Raw genomic sequence first — 20816 nt, forward strand, 5'->3', positions numbered from 1 at the left:
CACAATTTGGGCATTTTCACTTAGGGGTGTATTCACTTTTGTTGCCCACGGTTTAGACATTAATGGCTGTGTGTTGAGTTATTTTGAGGGCATGCCAAATTTACACTGTTATACAAGTTGTACACTGACTACTTAACATTGTATCAAAGTGTCATATCTTCAGTGTTGTCCCATGAAAATATATAATAAAATATTTACAAAAATGTGAGGGGTGTACTCTAATATATAAAGCTAAGTATACTGTATGTATGTGTGTGCATGTATGTCTGCTAAAGGAATCCGCACCATCGCATTTACAATCACGAAATTTGGCACACAGGTACAGTACATCAGGTGTCTGGGAAGGTTTTAGACCGGGTCTTAGCTGTTTAGCACGTACCGTTCCTGAAATATTCCCCAAAAATGCATTAGCTAATAGAAGCTCACAGGCCCTTAGTCTCCACATACACACAGTTTTAAACCAGGTTTCCATAACAACCAAGCCATTTTTCTTCACTGCTGTAGGTCAGCTTTAAAGGGGTAGGGCTCTGTGGATGACACTGTTAAGGGAGCGGAGTACTGTGGAGGTCACAGTTCAGGGGCAGGTAGGGTGACCATTCAGGCCACCCTCAAAAGACAGACATAAAAACCCCACCCTCGGCCCTGCTAGGCCATGCCCCCTCCCACTTCACACCCAACGGGGATTGAAAAAATGAAGGTAAAAATCAACTTATGTCAGCTGCAGGGGTGGGAGGGAGGGTGACTTTCTCCCTGCAGCTCACGCTCAGACAGCACAGTGCTGTTGTCTAAGAGTGAGCTGTTCAAAAGGACATCCCTGTGTCCGTCCAGCCCCTGCGCTGGACGGAGGACAGGGAGTCTGAAAGCTGGACTGTCCGCCCTTAAACTGGACCTCTGGCCACACTAGGGGCAGATTACTGTAGAGGCCACTGTTAAGGGGCAGGCTGTTGTGGAAATGACTGCTAAGGAGACGTGGTCATTAATAAATTGGTGGCTGCTGTGGAGGTCACTGTTAAAGGGGCGGGCGCTGTGGAAGTCTCTGTTAAGGGGCAGAGAATGGTGGAGGTCACAGTTAAGGGGGCAGTCCGCTATGGAGGTCAGTGTTAGGGGCGTGGTACTGTAGAGGTCACTTTTAATGGGGCGGGGTGTTGTGGAGTTCACATTTTAAGGGAACGGAGCTCTGTGGTGGTCACTGTTAAGTGGACGGGTTATTGTGGAAATCATTGTTAAGGAGACAAAATACTGTGGAGGTCACTAATAAAGGGGTGACCACTGTGGAGGTTATTGTTAAAGGGGAAGGCACCATGGATGTTACTGCTATGTGGGGCAGGCCGCTGTGGAGGACACTGTTAAAGGGACGAGCACTGTGGAGGTCACTGTTAATGGAGGAGGGGACTGTGGAGGCCACTATTAAAGGGGAAGCGGGGTACTGTGAGGTCACTGTTAAGGGAGCGGGGTATAGTGGAGGTCACTGTTAAGGGAGCGGGGTACTGTAGCAGTCACTGTTAAAGGGGTAGTCACGGTGGAGGTCTCTGTTAAGGGGGCTGGGAATGGTGGAGGCCACGGTTAAGGGGACTATAACCTATAGTCAGTGTTAAGGAGATCACTGTCAAGGGGGTGGGATGCTGTGGAACTCACTGTTAAAGGGGCAGGCTGCTGTGAAGGTCAAAATGAAGGGGGTGGGCTGCTGTGGGAGGTCTCATTTTAAGGAGACGGGGCACTGTGTGGGGGTCATTGTTAATGGGTGGGGTCTGTGCAGGTCACTGTTAAGGCGGTACTGTAGATGTTACTGTTATAGTGGATACTGTCTACCTATTAACGACACACATATTAAATGAAATAGATGAAATATACCCGTGCAAAGCCGGGTCCTTTAGCTAGTATAGAAAGATAGATGGATATACTGTATTTATATATTATACTACATCTTGATAAGGAATATTGTATCATTTAGGCGTTATATGTCCTAGACAAACTATTTCAACATCTGGTGTAAGTATACCTAATGTTTAAATATTGCATGACTATTGATTGCTAATCTGGCAAAGATTCTTCTATTTATTTAATATCTCAGTAATATATTACAAAGCTCTGCTCAGAGGCAAAGTCAGTTATTCATAAAAGAGCAGATTGTCTTACCACAAATGCAAACAGAGATGTGGCAACTTGATCTGCAATCTGCTCAGCATTTTGAAATGTAAATGTCTGTAATATAAGAAGTTATAACAATGAACAGTTTTTCTTAAATTCTGTACTGTAAGTTTTAGGCAGCTTCCTGGCCTAATTTTTCACCACATTTTTCTACATGGAAAATGAAGACTATATTTGCATGTGCATACAAACCATTGCAGTAAACTCTGAAGTGGCTGTAAGGTTCATGCATAGGGGATGCTGCTCAGGGTGGTGTAAACCTACATGGGGCTGACCAACAGAATTAATAGCAATAGATATCTAAAAAGGGGACATTTGGTTTCCATGCCAGCCTTCTCCTGCAAAGGATAGGAAGGGTTGACAGAAGACAAAAAGTTTGCTGATGGGCAGTGTGACACAGTGAGAAGTTTGGTCTGGGAAAACAGGTATTTTCCTCCCAGCATGTGCTGCTGGCTGTCCTTAAATTGGCAGCTGGGCTCAGAAGCCAGGTCTCTGTGTTGGGATCTGGGAGCCTTGTGTCTGGATGAAGGTTTTCTACCTGTTTGGCATAAAAACAGGTTGGTGCTGCTATCAGAAAGGACTCTTTGAGGCAGAATTTCCGCATAGTGTGAATTACCACTAACACCGCAAGGTGACTTTTTGTTTGAATATGACTGCTTGTTTTGTCACTTGCCTAAAGTGTGAATAAAACACTGAACTGTTTGATCCAAAGAACTTGTTGTTGCCTCTATACTGTGTCCGCTAATCCTGTCTACCAGAGCGAGTCCCCACAATTGGTGGAGGATGCGGGAAGGTGCAGTGAGGCTGGCGCGAAGGCCGAAATATTTTTGCTTTTCCGGCCACGGTTGTATGTCTTACATCAAACCAGCGAGATTACAACCCGTGTCTCTCGACAAAATGGAAGCTGTCATGAAAGCCCTCGTGGAGGCTTGAAACAGCGGGAGGCTAATAGGCAGCAGCAGGAAACCAACCAGCTGCTATTGCAACACGTGATGGCTTTACAAGCGGCAGGAGCATCCCAGAGCGTCCACGATGACCGAAAAGTGGTCCGTGCAGCGATCCCTAAGATGACCCCCCTCAGACGACGTTGAGACCTATCTGGCGATGTTCGAGAAGGTGGGCATGAGGGAAAGACTACCCCGAGATCAGTGGGCTGAGGTCGTTGTTCCGTTCCAGGCATCCGTATCCCAGCAGGTGATTTACGACTTACTAGACGATCAAGCGGTGCCAAAACAGCTATTTCTTGTTACCTTGCCCCTCAAAAAGTGTAATATAGAGCAACCAAAAATCATATGTACCCTAAAATAGTACCAACAAAACTGCCACCTTATCCCGTAGTTTCTAAAATGGGATCACTTTTTTGGAGTTTCTACTCTAGGGGTGCATCAGGCCGGCTTCAAATTGGACATGGTGTCAAAAAAACAGTCCAGCAAAATCTGCCTTCAAAAACCGTATGGCATTCCTTTCCTTCGGCGCCCTGCCGTGTGCCCGTACAGCGGTTTACGACCATATATGGGGTGTTTCTGTAAACTACAGAATCAGAGCCATAAATATTGAGTTTTGTTTGGCTGTTAACCCTTGCTTTGTAACTGGAAAAAAATTATTAAAATGGAAAATCTGCCTAAAAAAGTGAAATTTTTAAATTGTATATCTATTTTCTATTAATTCTTGTGGAACACCTAAAGGGTTAACTAAGTTTGTAAAATCCAGTTTTGAATACCTTATGGGGTGTAGTTTCTAAAATGGGGTACATTTTTTGGAGTTTCTACTCTAGGGGTGCATCAGGGAGCTTTAAATGGGACATGGTGTCAAAAAAACCAGTCCAGCAAAGTCTGCCTTCCAAAAACCGTATGGCATTCCTTTCCTTCGGCGCCCTGCCGTGTGCCCGTACAGCTGTTTACGACCACATATGGGGTGTTTCTGTAAACTACAGAATCATAGCCATAAATATTGAGTTTTGTTTGGCTGTTTCAAGAATGGGGTCATTTTTGGGTGGTCTCTATTATTTAAGCCTCACAAAGTGACTTCAGACCTGAACTGGTCCTTGAAATGTGGGTTTTTGAAAATCTCTGAAAGATTTGCTTCTAAACTTCTAAGCCTTGTAAAATCCCCAAGAAATAAAATGTCATTCCCAAAATGATCCAAACATGAAGTAGACATATGGGGAATGTAAAGTAATAACTATTTTTGTATGTATTACTATGTATTATAGAAGTAGAGAAATTGAAACTTGGAAATTTGCAAATTTTTCAAAATTTTTGGCAAATTTGGTATTTTTTTTATAAATAAAAATGAATTTTTTTGACTCCATTTTACCAGTGTCATGAAGTACAATATATGACGAAAAAACATTCTCAGAATGGCCTGGATAAGTCAAAGCGTTTTAAAGTTATCACCACATAAAGTGACATTGGTCAGATTTGCAAAAAATGGCCTGGTCCTTAAGGTAAAAATGAACCCGGTCCATAAGGGGTTAAAAGGACTTTTGTGGACCTATTAGCTAGCGATTTGTGTCACTATTAACACTCTTACAGTCTGTCACTGCTCCACACAGCAAGCTCTCCCTACACTGACAAAAGACAGAATGTAAAATGGCAGCCGGATCAGGTCTATTTATAAGGTAGGAGGTATGTCCATGTGCTGAAATGTCTCAATTGGCTGTCCTGTACCACCTGATGGATGTGTCATGGGTCAAAGATCTTCACAATGTAAAAGAATATGGTGCCGGCGAATATCGCCATATGTTCGCATGTTCGGCGAACCGCGAATGAGTAAAGTTCGCCGCGAACTGACCGCCGGGTGAACCGCAAAGCCATCTCTACACGGGAGTACAGACCCTAAAAATTTGGCATTCACCTGACACACGTACATTATGCGGTCACTGAATAACAATTTTACTGTAGACCACTGGATTACAGGCGCCAAAAATTAGGCATTCATCATACAGAAAAGTGATTATGTGGCTGGAGGTATATTATACGGTCATTGGATATCAATTTTACTGCAGGCCAGTGGAGTACAGGGACCAAACATTAGGCATTCACCGTTCAGAAAAAATCAAGTGATTATGTGGCTGGAGGTATATTAGATGGTCATTGGATATCAATTTTACGGCAGGCCAGTACAAATACATGTCAAATACATATGTTTAAAATAACAAAAAATATAAAATTGAATTAAAAACATGCCTAATGAAATCCCCCCTCTTGAATAAACCCCAAATGATAATAGGTGAAATTCGATAACACGTGGTCGTCACATGTGTTGAATTCCTCCGAGACCCCAACAATTAGGCATTAATTATTGTGTATTATTTATATTCTCGTACAGAAAAGATCAAGTGATTATGTGGCTGGAGGTATATTAGATGGTCATTGGATATCAATTTTACTGCAGGCCAGTTAAAAATACAGTCCTGATCAAAAGTTTAAGACCACTTGAAAAATGGCAAAAAATCATATTTAGCATGGCTGGATCTTAACAAGGTTCCAAGTAGAGCTTCAACATGCAACAAGAAGAAATGGGAGTGAGACAAAACATTTTTTGAGCTTTCAACTTAATGAAAACAACGAATAAACTGAAACAGGCTGTTTTTCAGCTAAACAAAAGTTTAGAACCACACCTCTAAAAAAAAACTAAACCCCCCCAAAACAGAAATCCAACTTCGAAACATGAACTCAGTAATGAGTAGCTCCGCCGTTATTGTTTATCACTTCAAAAATTTGTTTCGCCATGCTTGATGCAAGCGTTTTCATGAGGTGAGTGGGAACATTTCTCCAAGTGGTGAAGACGGCCGCACGAAGGCCATCTACTGTCTGGAACTGTTGTCCATTTTTGTATACTTCCCTTGCCATTCATCCCCAAATGTTCTCAATTGGATTTAGATCAGGGGAACACGCAGGATGGGCCAAAAGAGTTATGTTATTCTCCTGTAAGAAGTCCCTTGTCCTGCGGGCATTGTGTAATGTAGCGTTGTGCTGTTGAAAAACCCAGTCGTTACCACACAGACGAGGGCCCTCAGTCATGAGGAATGCTCTCTGCAACATCTGGACATAGCCAGCCGTTTGACGCCCCTGCACTTCCTGAAGCTCCATTGTTCCACTGAAGGAAAAAGCACCTCAGACCATTATGGCGCCCCCTCCACTGTGGCGCCTAGAAAACATCTCAGGTGGGATCTGCTTGTCATGCCAGTAACGTTGGAAACCATCAGGACCATCAAGGTTAAATTTCTTCTCATCAGAGAATAAAACTTTCTTCCACCTTTGAATGTCCCATGTTTGGTGCTTTCTTGTAAAGTCCAAACGAGCAGTTCTGTGGTAATCAAGGAGACAAGGTCTTTGAAGACATTTTTTGTTTTTGAAGCCCTTCAGTCTCAGATGCCGACTGATGGTTATGGGGCTGCAGTCAGTACCAGTAAGGGCCTTAATTTGGGTCGAGGATCGTCCAGTGTCTTGACGGACAGCCAATTGGATCCTCCAGCTCTGATGAAATTTTTTGGGGTCTTCCACTTGACTTTTTTGTTCCATAACCCTCATGATCATTAAAGAAATTCCAAATGACTGTCTTACTGCGTCCCAACTCAGCAGCGATGGCCCTCTGTGAGAGACCCTGCTTATGCAGTTCAAAAACCCGACCACGTTCAAAAAGGGAGAGTTTTTTTGCCTTTGCCATCACAACGTGTGACTACCTGACAGAAAATGACAATGAATCCACATCTTTGCACAGATTTGGCCTTTTAAAGGCATGTGGTCCTAAAATTTGGATCAGCTGAAAAACAGCCTGTTTCAGTTTAATCGTTATTTTCAATTAATTGAATGCTCAAAAAATGTTTTGTCTCACTCTCATTTCTTCTTGTTGCATGTTGAAGCTCTACTTGGAACCTTGTTAAGATCCAACAGTGTAAAATATGATTTTTTGCCATTTTTCAAGTGGTCTTAAATAGGGATGAGCGAACCCGAACTGTACCGAATTTTCGTAAAAGTCCGGGTTCGGTGTTCGGCGCTTTCTTGGCGCTTTTTGAAAGGCTACAAAGCAGCCAATCAACAAGCGTCATACTACTTGCCCCAAGAGGCCATCACAGCCTTGCCTACTATTGGCATGGCTGTGATTGGCCAGTGCAGCATGTGACCCAGCCTCTATATAAGCTTGGGTCACGTAGCGCTGCACGTCACTCTGCTGATTCAAGCATAGGGAGAGGTTGCAGCTGCGACGTTAGGGCGAGATTAGGCAGATTAACTCCTCCAAAAGACTTCATTCTGTGATCGATCTCCAGCTGTGGATCATTGAAGTGCTAATATCGACTTGCTCACTTTTTTTAGGCTGCCCAGAGCGTTTTTATATCACTTTTTTCTGGGCTGATCGGCGGCCATTTTGTGGCTTGTGGTGCGCCAGCACAAGCTATCACCAAGTGTATTTAACCATCAATAGTGTGGTTATTTTGTGCTATATCCTACATCAGCTGCAGGCTGAGCCTGTGTCACCGAAGTGCATTTAACCATCAACAGTCTGGTTATTTTTTGGCCATATACTACATCCGGTGCAGGCTGAGCCTGTGTCACCCAAGTGCATAAAACCATCAATAGTGTGGTTATTTTTTGGCCATATACTACATCAGGGGCAAGTTGAGCCTGTCACCCAGCGCCTAAAAAATAGACCTGACATTTCTATTCAACCAAATCTGTACTGTTTTAGCTGGTCAAGTTATTTGTAGTGACCGTAAAAGCACAGTTTTTGTTCTGTGTTGAAAAACTATTCCCAAATTTGACATTCTCAAAATAAGTAGTTTCTGCTATATCAGGCCTACTTAAAATCTATCCCAAAAAGGATATCTTAGATTCAAGGTGCTGATAGTGTCATTCAGAAAAACTTAACACACACGCTACCGTGCAGTCACAAGTCTAATTCTGTGATTAAACCTATACCTGTCACACAGCGCAAAAAAAAGAATAGGCCTCACATTTCGATTCAACCAAATCTGTACTGTTTTAGCTGGTCAAGTTATTTGTAGTGACCGTAAAAGCACAGTTTTTGTTCTGGGTTGAAAAACTATTCCAAAATAAGTAATTCTCAAAATAAGTAGTTTATGCTATATATATCAGGCCTACTTGAAATCTATCCCAAAAAGGATATCTTAGATTCAAGATGCTGATAGTGTCATTCAGAAAAACTTAACACACACGCTACCGTGCAGATACAAGTCTAATTCTGTGATTAAACGTATACCTGTCACACAGTGCAAAAATAATAGGCCTCACATTTCTATTCAACCAAATCTGTACTGTTTTAGCTGGTCAAATTATTTGTAGTGACCGTAAAAGCACAGTTTTTGTTCTGGGTTGAAAAACGATTCCAAAATTTGCAATTCTCAAAATAAGTAGTTTATGCTATATATATCAGGCCTACTTGAAATCTATCCCAAAAAGGATATCTTATATTCAAGGTGCTGATAGTGTCATTCAGAAAAACTTAACACACACGCTACCGTGCAGATACAAGTCTAATTCTGTGATTAAACGTATACCTGTCACACAGCGCAAAAATAATAGGCCTCACATTTCTATTCAACCAAATCTGTACTGTTTTAACTGGTCAAATTATTTGTAGTGACCGTAAAAGCACAGTTTTTGTCCTGGGTTGAAAAACTATTCCAAAATTTGCAATTCTCAAAATAAGTAGTTTATGCTATATATATCAGGCCTACTTGAAATCTATCCCAAAAAGGATATCTTAGATTCAAGGTGCTGATAGTGTCTTTCAGAAAAACTTAACACACACGCTACCGTGCAGATACAAGTCTAATTCTGTGATTAAACCTATACCTGTCACACAGCGCAAAAAAAATGGGCTTAACATTTCTATTCAACCAAATCTGTACTGTTTTAGCTGGTCAAATTATTTGTAGTGACCGTAAAAGCACAGTTTTTGTTCTGGGTTGAAAAACTATTCCCAAATTTGCCATTCTCAAAATTGTAGTGAACGGGAACAATGAGGAAAACATCTAATAAGGGACGCGGACGTGGACATGGTCGTGGTGGTGTTAGTGGACCCTCTGGTGCTGGGAGAGGATGTGGCCGTTCTGCCACAGCCACACGTCCTAGTGAACCAATTACCTCAGGTCCCAGTAGCCAGCAGAATTTACAGCGATATTTCGTGGGGCCCAATGCCGTTCTAAGGATGGTAAGGCCTGAGCAGGTACAGGCATTAGTCAATTGGGTGGCCGACAGTGGATACAGCACGTTCACATTATCTCCCACCCAGTCTTCTGCAGAAAGCGCACAGATGGCGCATGAAAACCAAGCCCATCGGTCTGTCACATCACCCCCATGCATATCAGGGAAACTGTCTGAGCCTCAAGTTAGGCAGCAGTCTCTTATGCTGTTTGAAGACTCTGCTGTCAGGGTTTCCCAAGGGCATCCACCTAGCCCTTCCCCAGGGGTGGAAGAGATAGAATGCACTAACCCACAACCACTTATGTTTCCTGATGATGAGGACATGGAAATACCACCTCAGCACGTCTCTGATGATGACGAAACACAGGTGCCAACTGCTGCGTCTTTCTGCAGTGTGCAGACTGAACAGGAGGTCAGGGATCAAGACTGGGTGGAAGACGATGCAGGGGACGATGAGGTCCTAGACCCCACATGGAATGAAGGTCGTGCCACTGACTTTCACAGTTCGGAGGAAGAGGCAGTGGTGAGACCGAGCCAACAGCGTAGCAAAAGAGGGAGCCGTGGGCAAAATCAGAACACCCGCCGCCAAGAGACTCCGCCTGCTACTGACCGCCGCCATCTGGGACCGAGCACCCCAAAGGCAGCTTCAAGGAGTTCCCTGGCATGGCACTTCTTCAAACAATGTGCTGACGACAAGACCCGAGTGGTTTGCACGCTGTGCCATCAGAGCCTGAAGCGAGGCATTAACGTTCTGAACCTTAGCACAACCTGCATGACCAGGCACCTGCATGCAAAGCATGAACTGCAGTGGAGTAAACACCTTAAAAACAAGGAAGTCACTCAGGCTCCCCCTGCTACCTCTTCTGCTGCTGCCGCCTCGGCCTCTTCTGCTGCTGCCGCCTCGGCCTCTTCTGCTGCCGCCGCCTCTGCCTCTTTCTCCGCCTCTGGAGGAACGTTGGCACCTGCCGCCCAGCAAACATGGGATGTACCACCAACACCACCACCTGCGTCACCAAGCATCTCAACCATGTCACACGGCAGCGTTCAGCTCTCCATCTCACAAACATTTGAGAGAAAGCGTAAATTCCCACCTAGCCACCCTCGATCCCTGGCCCTGAATGCCAGCATTTCTAAACTACTGGCCTATGAAATGCTGTCATTTAGGCTGGTGGACACACACAGCTTCAAACAGCTTATGTCGCTTGCTGTCCCACAGTATGTTGTTCCCAGCCGGCACTACTTCTCCAAGAGAGCCGTGCCTTCCCTGCACAAACAAGTGTCTGATATAATCAAGTGTGCACTGCGCAACGCCATCTGTGGCAAGGTCCACCTAACCACAGATACGTGGACCAGTAAGCACGGCCAGGGACGCTATATCTCCCTAACTGCACACTGGGTAAATGTAGTGGCGGCTGGGCCCCAGGCGGAGAGCTGTTTGGCGCACATCCTTCCGCCGCCAAGGATCGCAGGGCAACATTCTTTGCCTCCTGTCTCCTCCTCCTCCTACTCAGCTTCCTCCTCCTCTTCTTCCACCTGCTCATCCAGTCAGCCACACACCTTCACCACCAACTTCAGCACAGCACGGGGAAAACGTCAGCAGGCCGTTCTGAAACTCATATGTTTGGGGGACAGGCCCCACACTGCACAGGAGTTGTGGCGGGGTATAGAACAACAGACCGACGAGTGGTTGCTGCCGGTGAGCCTCAAGCCCGGCCTGGTGGTGTGCGATAATGGGCGAAATCTCGTTGCAGCTCTGGGACTAGCCGGTTTGACGCACATCCCTTGCCTGGCGCATGTGCTGAATTTGGTGGTGCAGAAGTTCATTCGCAACTACCCCGACATGTCAGAGCTGCTGCATAAAGTGCGGGCCGTCTGTTCGCGCTTCCGGCGTTCACACCCTGCCGCTGCTCGCCTGTCTGCGCTACAGCGTAACTTCGGCCTTCCCGCTCACCGCCTCATATGCGACGTGCCCACCAGGTGGAACTCCACCTTGCATATGCTGGACAGACTGTGCGAGCAGCAGCAGGCCATAGTGGAGTTTCATCTGCAGCACGCACGGGTCTGTCGCACTGCGGATCAGACCAACTTCACCACCAATGACTGGGCCTCCATGCGAGACCTGTGTGCCCTGTTGCGCTGTTTTGAGTACTCCACCAACATGGCCAGTGGCGATGAAGCCGTTATCAGCGTTACAATACCACTTTTTTGTCTCCTTGAGAAAACACTTAGGGCGATGATGGAAGAGGAGGTGGCCCAGGAGGAAGAGGAGGAAGAGGGGTCATTTTTAGCACTTTCAGGCCAGTCTCTTCAAAGTGACTCAGAGGGAGGTTTTTTGCAACACCAGAGGCCAGGTACAAATGTGGTCAGACAGGGCCCACTACTGGATGACGAGGAGGACGAGGATGAGGAGGAGGTGGAGGAGGATGAGGATGAAGCATGTTCGCAGTGGGGTGGCACCCAAAGCAGCTCGGGCCCATCACTGGTGCGTGGCTGGGGGGAAACACAGGACGATGACGATACGCCTCCCACAGAGGACAGCTTCTCCTTACCTCTGGGCAGCCTGGCACACATGAGCGACTACATGCTGCAGTGCCTGCGCAACGACAGCAGAGTTGCCCACATTTTAACGTGTGTGGACGACTGGGTTGCCACCCTGCTGGATCCCCGGTACAAAGACAATGTGCCCACCTTACTTCCTACACTGGAGCGTGATAGGAAGATGCGCGAGTACAAGCGCACGTTGGTAGACGCGCTACTGAGAGCATTCCCAAATGGCATGGCAGAGATGTGGAAAAGTTTTGTCACCACGCCACAGCTAACTGCACCACCACCTGATACGGAACGTGTTAGCAGGAGGCAACATTTCACTAACATGATGGAACAGTACCTGTGCACACCCCTCCACGTACTGACTGATGGTACGGCCCCATTCAACTTCTGGGTCTCCAAATTGTCCACGTGGCCAGAGCTAGCCTTTTATGCCTTGGAGGTGCTGGCCTGCCCGGCGGCCAGCGTTTTGTCTGAACGTGTATTCAGCACGGCAGGGGGCGTCATTACAGACAAACGCAGCCGCCTGTCTACAGTCAATGTGGACAAGCTGACATTCATAAAAATGAACCAGGCATGGATCCTACAGGACCTGTCCATCCCTTGTGCAGATTAGATATTAACTACCTCCCCTTAACAATATATTATTCTACTCCAGGGCACTTCCTCATTCAATACTATTTTTATTTTCATTTTACCATTATATTGCGGGGCAACCCAAAGTTGAATGAACCTCTCCTCTGTCTGGGTGCCGGGGCCTAAATGTGTGACAGTGGCCTGTTCCAGTGGTGGTTGACGTGAAGCCTGATTCTCTGCTATGACATGAAGACTGATTCTGCGCTGACATAAGGCCAGATTCTCTGTTACGGGACCTCTCTCCTCTGCCTGGGTGCCTGGGCCTAAATGTGTGACAGTGGCCTGTTCCAGTGGTGGGTGACGTGATGCCTGATTCTCTGCTATGACATGAAGACAGATTCTGTGCTGACATAAGGCCTGATTCTCTGTTACGGGACCTCTCTCCTCTGTCTGGGTGCCTGGGCCTAAATGTGTGACAGTGGCCTGTTCCAGTGGTGGGTGACGTGAAGCCTGATTCTCTGCTATGACATGAAGACTGATTCTGCGCTGATATAAGGCCAGATTCTCTGTTACGGGACCTCTCTCCTCTGTCTGGGTGTCGGGGCCTAAATGTGTGACAGTGGCCTGTTCCAGTGGTGGGTGACGTGAAGGCTGATTCTCTGCTATGACATGAAGACAGATTCTGTGATGACATAAGGCCAGATTCTCTGTTACGGGACCTCTCTCCTCTGCCTGGGTGCCGGGGCCTAAATGTGTGACAGTGGCCTGTTCCAGTGGTGGGTGACGTGAAGCCTGATTCTCTGCTATGACATGAAGACAGATTCTGTGCTGACATAAGGCCAGATTCTCTGTTACGGGACCTCTCTCCTCTGTCTGGTTGCCTGGGCCTAAATGTGTGACAGTGGCCTGTTCCAGTGGTGGGTGACGTGAAGCCTGATTCTCTGGTATGACATGAAGACTGATTCTGCGCTGACATAAGGCCAGATTCTCTGTTACGGGACCTCTCTCCTCTGTCTGGGTGTCGGGGCCTAAATGTGTGACAGTGGCCTGTTCCAGTGGTGGGTGACGTGAAGCCTGATTCTCTGCTATGAAATGAAGACAGATTCTGTGCTGACATAAGGCCAGATTCTCTGTTACGGGACCTCTCTCCTCTGCCTGGGTGCCGGGGCCAAAATGTGTGACAGTGGCCTGTTCCAGTGGTGGGTGACGTGAAGCCTGATTCTCTGCTATGACATGAAGACAGATTCTGTGCTGACATAAGGCCAGATTCTCTGTTACGGGACCTCTCTCCTCTGTCTGGGTGCCTGGGCCTAAATGTGTGACAGTGGCCTGTTCCAGTGGTGGGTGACGTGAAGCCTGATTCTCTGCTATGACATGAAGACTGATTCTGCGCTGACATAAGGCCAGATTCTATGTTACAGGACCTCTCTCCTCTGTCTGGGTGCCGGGGCCTAAATGTGTGACAGTGGCCTGTTCCAGTGGTGGGTGACGTGAAGCCTGATTCTCTGCTATGACATGAAGACAGATTCTGTGCTGACATAAGGCAAGATTCTCTGTTACGGGACCTCTCTCCTCTGCCTGGGTGCCTGGGCCTAAATGTGTGACAGTGGCCTGTTCCAGTGGTGGGTGATGTGAAGCCTGATTCTCTGCTATGACATGAAGACAGATTCTGCGCTGACATAAGGCCAGATTCTCTATTACGGGACCTCTCTCCTCTGCCTGGGTGCCGGGGCCTAAATGTGTGACAGTGGCCTGTTCCAGTGGTGGGTGACGTGAAGCCTGATTCTCTGCTATGACATGAAGACAGATTCTGTGCTGACATAAGGCCAGATTCTCTGTTACGGGACCTCTCTCCTCTGCCTGGGTGCCTGGGCCTAAATGTGTGACAGTGGCCTGTTCCAGTGGTGGGTGACGTGATGCCTGATTCTCTGCTATGACATGAAGACTGATTCTGTGCTGACATAAGGACAGATTCTCTGTTACGGGACCTCTCTCCTCTGCCTGGGTGCCGGGGCCTAAATGTGTGACAGTGGCCTGTTCCAGTGGTGGGTGACGTGAAGCCTGATTCTCTGCTATGACATGAAGACTGATTCTGCGCTGACATAAGGCCAGATTCTCTGTTACGGGACCTCTCTCCTCTGCCTGGGTGCCGGGGCCTAAATGTGTGACAGTGGCCTGTTCCAGTGGTGGGTGACGTGAAGCCTGATTCTCTGCTATGACATGAAGACTGATTCTGCGCTGACATAAGGCCAGATTCTCTGTTACGGGACCTCTCTCCTCTGTCTGGGTGCCTGGGCCTAAATATGTGACAGTGGCCTGTTCCATTGGTGGGTGACGTGAAGCCTGATTCTCTGCTATGACATGAAGACAGATTCTGTGGTGACATAAGGCCAGATTCTCTGTTACGGGACCTCTCTCCTCTGCCTGGGTGCCGGGGCCTAAATGTGTGACAGTGGCCTGTTCCAGTGGTGGGTGACGTGAAGCCTGATTCTCTGCTATGACATGAAGACAGATTCTGTGCTGACATAAGGCCAGATTCTCTGTTACGGGACCTCTCTCCTCTGCCTGGGTGCCTGGGCCTAAATGTGTGACAGTGGCCTGTTCCAGTGGTGGGTGACGTGATGCCTGATTCTCTGCTATGACATGAAGACTGATTCTGCGCTGACATAAGGCCAGATTCTCTGTTACTGGACCTCTCTCCTCTGCCTGGGTGCCGGGCCTAAATGTGTGACAGTGGCCTGTTCCAGTGGTGGGTGACGTGAAGCCTGATTCTCTGCTATGACATGAAGACTGATTCTGCGCTGACATAAGGCCAGATTCTCTGTTACGGGACCTCTCTCCTCTGTCTGGGTGCCTGGGCCTAAATATGTGACAGTGGCCTGTTCCAGTGGTGGGTGATGTGAAGCCTGATTCTCTGCTATGACATGAAGACAGATTCTGTGCTGACATAAGGCCAGATTCTCTGTTACGGGACCTCTCTCCTCTGCCTGGGTTCCGGGGCCTAAATGTGTGACAGTGGCCTGTTCCAGTGGTGGGTGACGTGAAGCCTGATTCTCTGCTATGACATGAAGACAGATTCTGTGCTGACATAAGGCCAGATTCTCTGTTACGGGACCTCTCTCCTCTGTCTGGGTGCCTGGGCCTAAATGTGTGACAGTGGCCTGTTCCAGTGGTGGGTGACGTGAAGCCAGATTCTCTGCTATGACATGAAGACTGATTCTGCGCTGACATGAAGCCAGATTCTCTGCTATGGCATGAAGAGACTGATTCTCTGCTGACATGAAGCCAGATTCTTTGCTATGGCATGAAGAGACTGATTCTCTGCTGACGTGAAGCCAGATTCTCTGCTATAGGACCTGGCTTCACATTTGTTTGCAGGGGATTTACCTACATGTTGCTGCCTTTTGCAGCCCTCTAGCTCTTTCCTGGGCTGTTTTACAGCCTTTTTAGTGCCCAAAAGTTCGGGTCCCCATTGACTTCAATGGGGTTCGGGTTCGGGACGAATTTCGGATCGGGTTCGGATCCCGAACCCGAACATTTCCGGGAAGTTCGGCCGAACTTCTCGAACCCGAACATCCAGGTGTTCGCTCAACTCTAGTCTTAAACTTTTGATCAGGACTGTACATGTCAAATACATATGTTTAAAATAACTAAAAATATAAAATTGGATTAAAAACATGGTTAACGAAATCCCCCCTCTTGAATAAACCCCAAATGATATTAGGTGAAATTCAATAACACGTGGTCGTCACAGGTGTTGAAGTCCTCCGAGGCCCCAACAAATAGGCATTTACCGTACAGAAAAGATCAAATGACTAAAGGTATATTAAACGGTCAATGGATATCAATTTTACTGCAAACTAGTGGAGTACAGGCCCCAAATATTAGGCATCTACTGGACAGAAAACATCAAGTGATTATGTGGCGAGAGGTATATTAGACGGTCATCAGATAACAATTTTACTGCAGGCCCGTACAAATATATGTCAAATACATATGTTTAAAAGAACAAAAAATATAAAGTTGGATTTAAAACATAGTTAACGAAATCCCCCCTCTTGAATAAACCAGGTAGTCGTTAACGGCACATTACTGCTTGATACAGGGTATCAAGCATATACAAGGTGGAGTTCCAGCGTGTCCGGCTGTCACAAATCAGACGTCTGACGGGTAGGTGGTGTTGCTGCTGAACGTCAGCAAGGCTAGCCATGGCTGTGTAAGATCTTCAAAAATGGCCAGAGATTTTACTGGCCTGCCGCAAGATGTCCTGGACCCCGGAATATTTGGCAACGAATCGCTGCATGACTAAGTTCAGGACGTATGCCACGAGCTCAGCAGATTGGCACCGTTGTCACACACCACTTTACCAACTGTCAAATTGAGTGTGTTTAGCCACGGATCGACCTGTGACCGCAGAGCTGAAAGCCGTGCAGGAGCGGTGTGGCTCTTGGCTTGCAGGCACAACAGCCGCAGCACAGCATGGCAATGTTTCACCTTGCACGTCGAATAGGTTCTGGGATGCTTGGGGGGTGCAAGGAAGAGGCAGTAGGAGGAGTCAGCCAAGGAGGAGACAGAGGATGGAGTAGGAGGAGGAGAAGAAGAGGCAGGCCTGCATGCAATCCGTTGCTGTAACACCAAATCCACACGGGTGCCACGGGTTACATGCTTGATGGCCGTCAGAAGGTTTACCCAGTGGGCAGTAAAAGTTATGTACCTTCCCTGCCCGTGTTTGCTAGACCACGTGTCTGTGGTCAAATGTATCTTGGCACCAACACTGTGTGCCAGAGATAAATTCACTTTTAGCTGAACATGGCCATATAGCTCTGGGATACCCTTTTCGGAGAAATATTTCCTACCGGGGACCTTCCATTGCGGTGTGCCAATAGCCACAAATTTTCTGAAGGCCTCCGAATCCACCAGTTTATATGGCAGTAGTTGGAGGGCTAGAAGTTCCAACAAGCCAGTGGTCAGCCGTTGGGCAAGAGGGTTATCCGGTGTCATCAACTTTTTACTTTCGAACATTTGGGCCACGAAAGCCTGCCTTTTGCCAGATGACAGCACGGTGGAAGTTGGAGTGGAGGACAAATGGGAGGAGAGAGGAGAAGGAGAAGAGGCAGTACGTGGACCGCCGGGAGTGTGGCTTTGTGGGTTCTGGCGGTGTTGATCCCACTGGGCTCGGTAATGGGAGGCCAGGTGCCTTCTTAAGGCGGTCGTCCCTAGGTGAGCTTACCGCGACTTTTGCGTTGACAGCACAGGCTGCAGATGGCAACACTATTGTCAGCAGCTGACACGTTAAAAAAAGCCCACACTGCAGAGCCATGTGCAGGCGTCCTGGGAGCGCAAGATGTGACCGTGCATGGTGGATGGCTCGCTCCAGATACATTTGCAGTCTTCTTTTTGCCTCCTGTGCACTAAGAGTTCGGCCTGCTTCTCCTCCTTCTACCCCCTATCTGCTGCTCTGTCTCTCCCTCTGAACGCCCCTCTTCCTCCCTTGTGGGCACCCATGTGACATCCATCGACATATCATCATCGTCACCTTCACCACTACTGACATTAGAGATCTCAAAGTAGGCAGCAACAGCGGGACAACCTTCCTTGGGCTGATCTGGGTACTGTCGTCAGAGCGCTGGGTGTCGGCCGTTGCTACCTCCTCTTCCTCATCCACAGACAAGAATGGCTTCGCATTGGTAAGATCTGGGAATGGATGGGAAAATAATTTCTCTGACTTGAGTGGAGGGGCTATGATCGTGATGGTGTCTTTGGGGGTGCACACAGCAGAGAGTGAGGATTGTGCAGATACAGAGGATGAGGAGGGTGCAGAAGCGGAAGGCTGAGTGAGCCACTCAACCAACTCTGGTGCATCCTTTGACGTAATCGCTCGCACCTTCTCCAACTTCCCACTTAGGCTCCAGCCTGGTGCACCTGACCGACCCCCACCACCCCTGCGGAATGGCCTGCCTCTTCCTCTGCCTGTCATTTTCAAAATGACCCTGTGACATAGTCCCTATAAAAGAGCAGTATTTGTGGAAGCTGGAATATTGCAGGCCTCAATCAATATTTGGTGGAAGCCGGTATATCTATCCCCTTGTGGTAAGGTGAACAGAAAAGTGTATGGTAGAGTCCTGAAAGGGGTGTATATCCCACCCAGCTTCCTCAACTGGGTGAGGTAAATAAAATCCAGAAGGTTAAAATGGTCTCAGCAATGTGTAGGTTGCTGAGACAGTTTTGTTAAGTTTATGGGCTGGATTTTATTGGACTGGGAGAAGGTAGGATTGGTAGAGGGACCTCCCCAGTCCACCCCATTCCGGGACAGGTTTTCCCCTAGCCTGAGGGATCCCCAGCTGAAGCCAGCTGGGATCGTCAAGGGGAAATAAAGCATAGTCCAGGTTGTCAGTCTAGGAGAGTAATGCCTGGAGAGAGTCTGGGAAGCTGGCTTCCCTGCTGGCTAGAGAAGCCGAATTCTCTGTGTGAACGGTGTTCAATAGGTGAGTTAGGAACTTCACTGTATTAGCCAGAGCCCAGACGGGCAGGTGTTTATTTTAGTTTGGTTTATGTTTTGTGGTGTTGGACCTTCACCTTACCCAGTGAATTATAACTGGGGTTGCCTGTATTGCTGGAGTGTGATAAATAAAGCAACATTTGGACTTTAACCCTGTGGTCTGCAAGAGAATCTGTCATCACCGCCCTACCTGAGAGTGTAACCCTTTACACCCTATATCAGTATTTTGTGGAAACAGGTATATAAAACACCTTAATGAGTATTTGCTGGAAGCTGGTATATCAAACCCCTTAATCAATATTTGGTGGAAGCCGGAGTATCGCAGGCCTTAATCATTAATTGGTGGAGCCAGTATATCAATCCCCTCTATCAGTATTTTGTGGAAACAGGTATATAGAACCCCTTAATGAGTATTTTCTGGAAGCTGGTATATCAAACCCCTTAATCAATATTTGATGGAAGCTGGTGTATCGCAGGCCTCAATCAATGTTTGGTGGAAGCCGGTATATCAATCCCCTCTATCAGTATTTTATGGAAACAGGAATATAGAACCCCTTAATGAGTATTTGCTGGAAGCCGGTAAATCAAACCCCTTAATATTTGGTGGAAGCCGGTGTATCGCAGGCCTCAATCAATATTTTGTGGAAGCCGGTATATCAATGATCTCTATCAGTATTTTGTGGAAACAGGTATATAGAACCCCTTAATGAGTATTTGCTGGAAGCCGATATATCAAACCCCTTAATCAATATTTGGTGGAAGGCGGTGTATCGCAGGCCTCAATCTATATTTGGTCGAGGCCAGTATATCAATTAACTCTATCAGTATTGTGTGGAAACAGGTATATAGAACCCTTTAATGAGTATTTGTTGGAAGCTGGTAAATCAAGCCCCTTAATCAATATTTGGTGGAAGCTGGTGTATCGCAGGCCTCAATCAATATTTTGTGAAGCCGGTATATCAATCCCCTCTATCAGTATTTTGTGGAAACAGGTATATAGAACCACTTAATAAGTATTTTCTGGAAGCCGGTATATCAAACCCCATAATCAATATTTGGTGGATGCTGGTGTATCGCAAGCCTGAATCAATATTTGGTGGAAGCCGGTATGTCAATCACCTCTATCAGTATTTTGTGAAAACAGGTACATAGAACCCCTTAATGAGTATTTGCTGGAAGCCGGTAAATCAAACCCCTTAATATTTGGTGGAAGCCGGTGTATCACAGGCCTCAATTAATATTTGGTGGAAGCTGGTGTATCACACCACTCAATCAGTATTTTGTAGAAGCAGGTATATCAAACCCCTTAATCAGTATTTTGTGGAAGCAGGTATATCACACCCCTTAATCTGTTTTTGCACACAACTTCTGCACAATACAAATGCACTATAATATACTTTCTATATTAGAAGGTATATTATAAGTATATCACACCCCTCATTATGTCACACCTATCGATGGCACACCTATACCAGTCCTTAAAAGGACTTTTGTGGCCCTATTAGCTAGCGTTTGGTGTCCCTAACAGTCTGTCCCTGCGCCACACAGCAACCTCTCCCTACACTGGCAAAACATAGAATGTGAAATGGCTGCCAGATCGGGTTTATTTATAAGGTAGGGGGTGTGTCCATGTGCTGAAACATCTCAATTGGCTGTCCTGTCCCACCTGATGGATGTGTCATGGGTTAAAGTTTGGCACAATGCAAAAGAATATGGCGCCAACGGACATCGCCATAGGTTCGCATGTTTGGCGAACTAGCAAAGTTTGCCGCAAAACGACCGTCGGGCGAACCGGAAGGCCATCTCTAGTGGCAGGGACCCTACGAGGTACTCGAGAAAATTGGAGATGTAAACTACAAGGTACACCAGCCAGGACG

This window comes from Bufo bufo, chromosome 1 (assembly GCF_905171765.1).
Source record: "Bufo bufo chromosome 1, aBufBuf1.1, whole genome shotgun sequence".
Classification (NCBI taxonomy): Eukaryota; Metazoa; Chordata; class Amphibia; order Anura; family Bufonidae; genus Bufo; species Bufo bufo.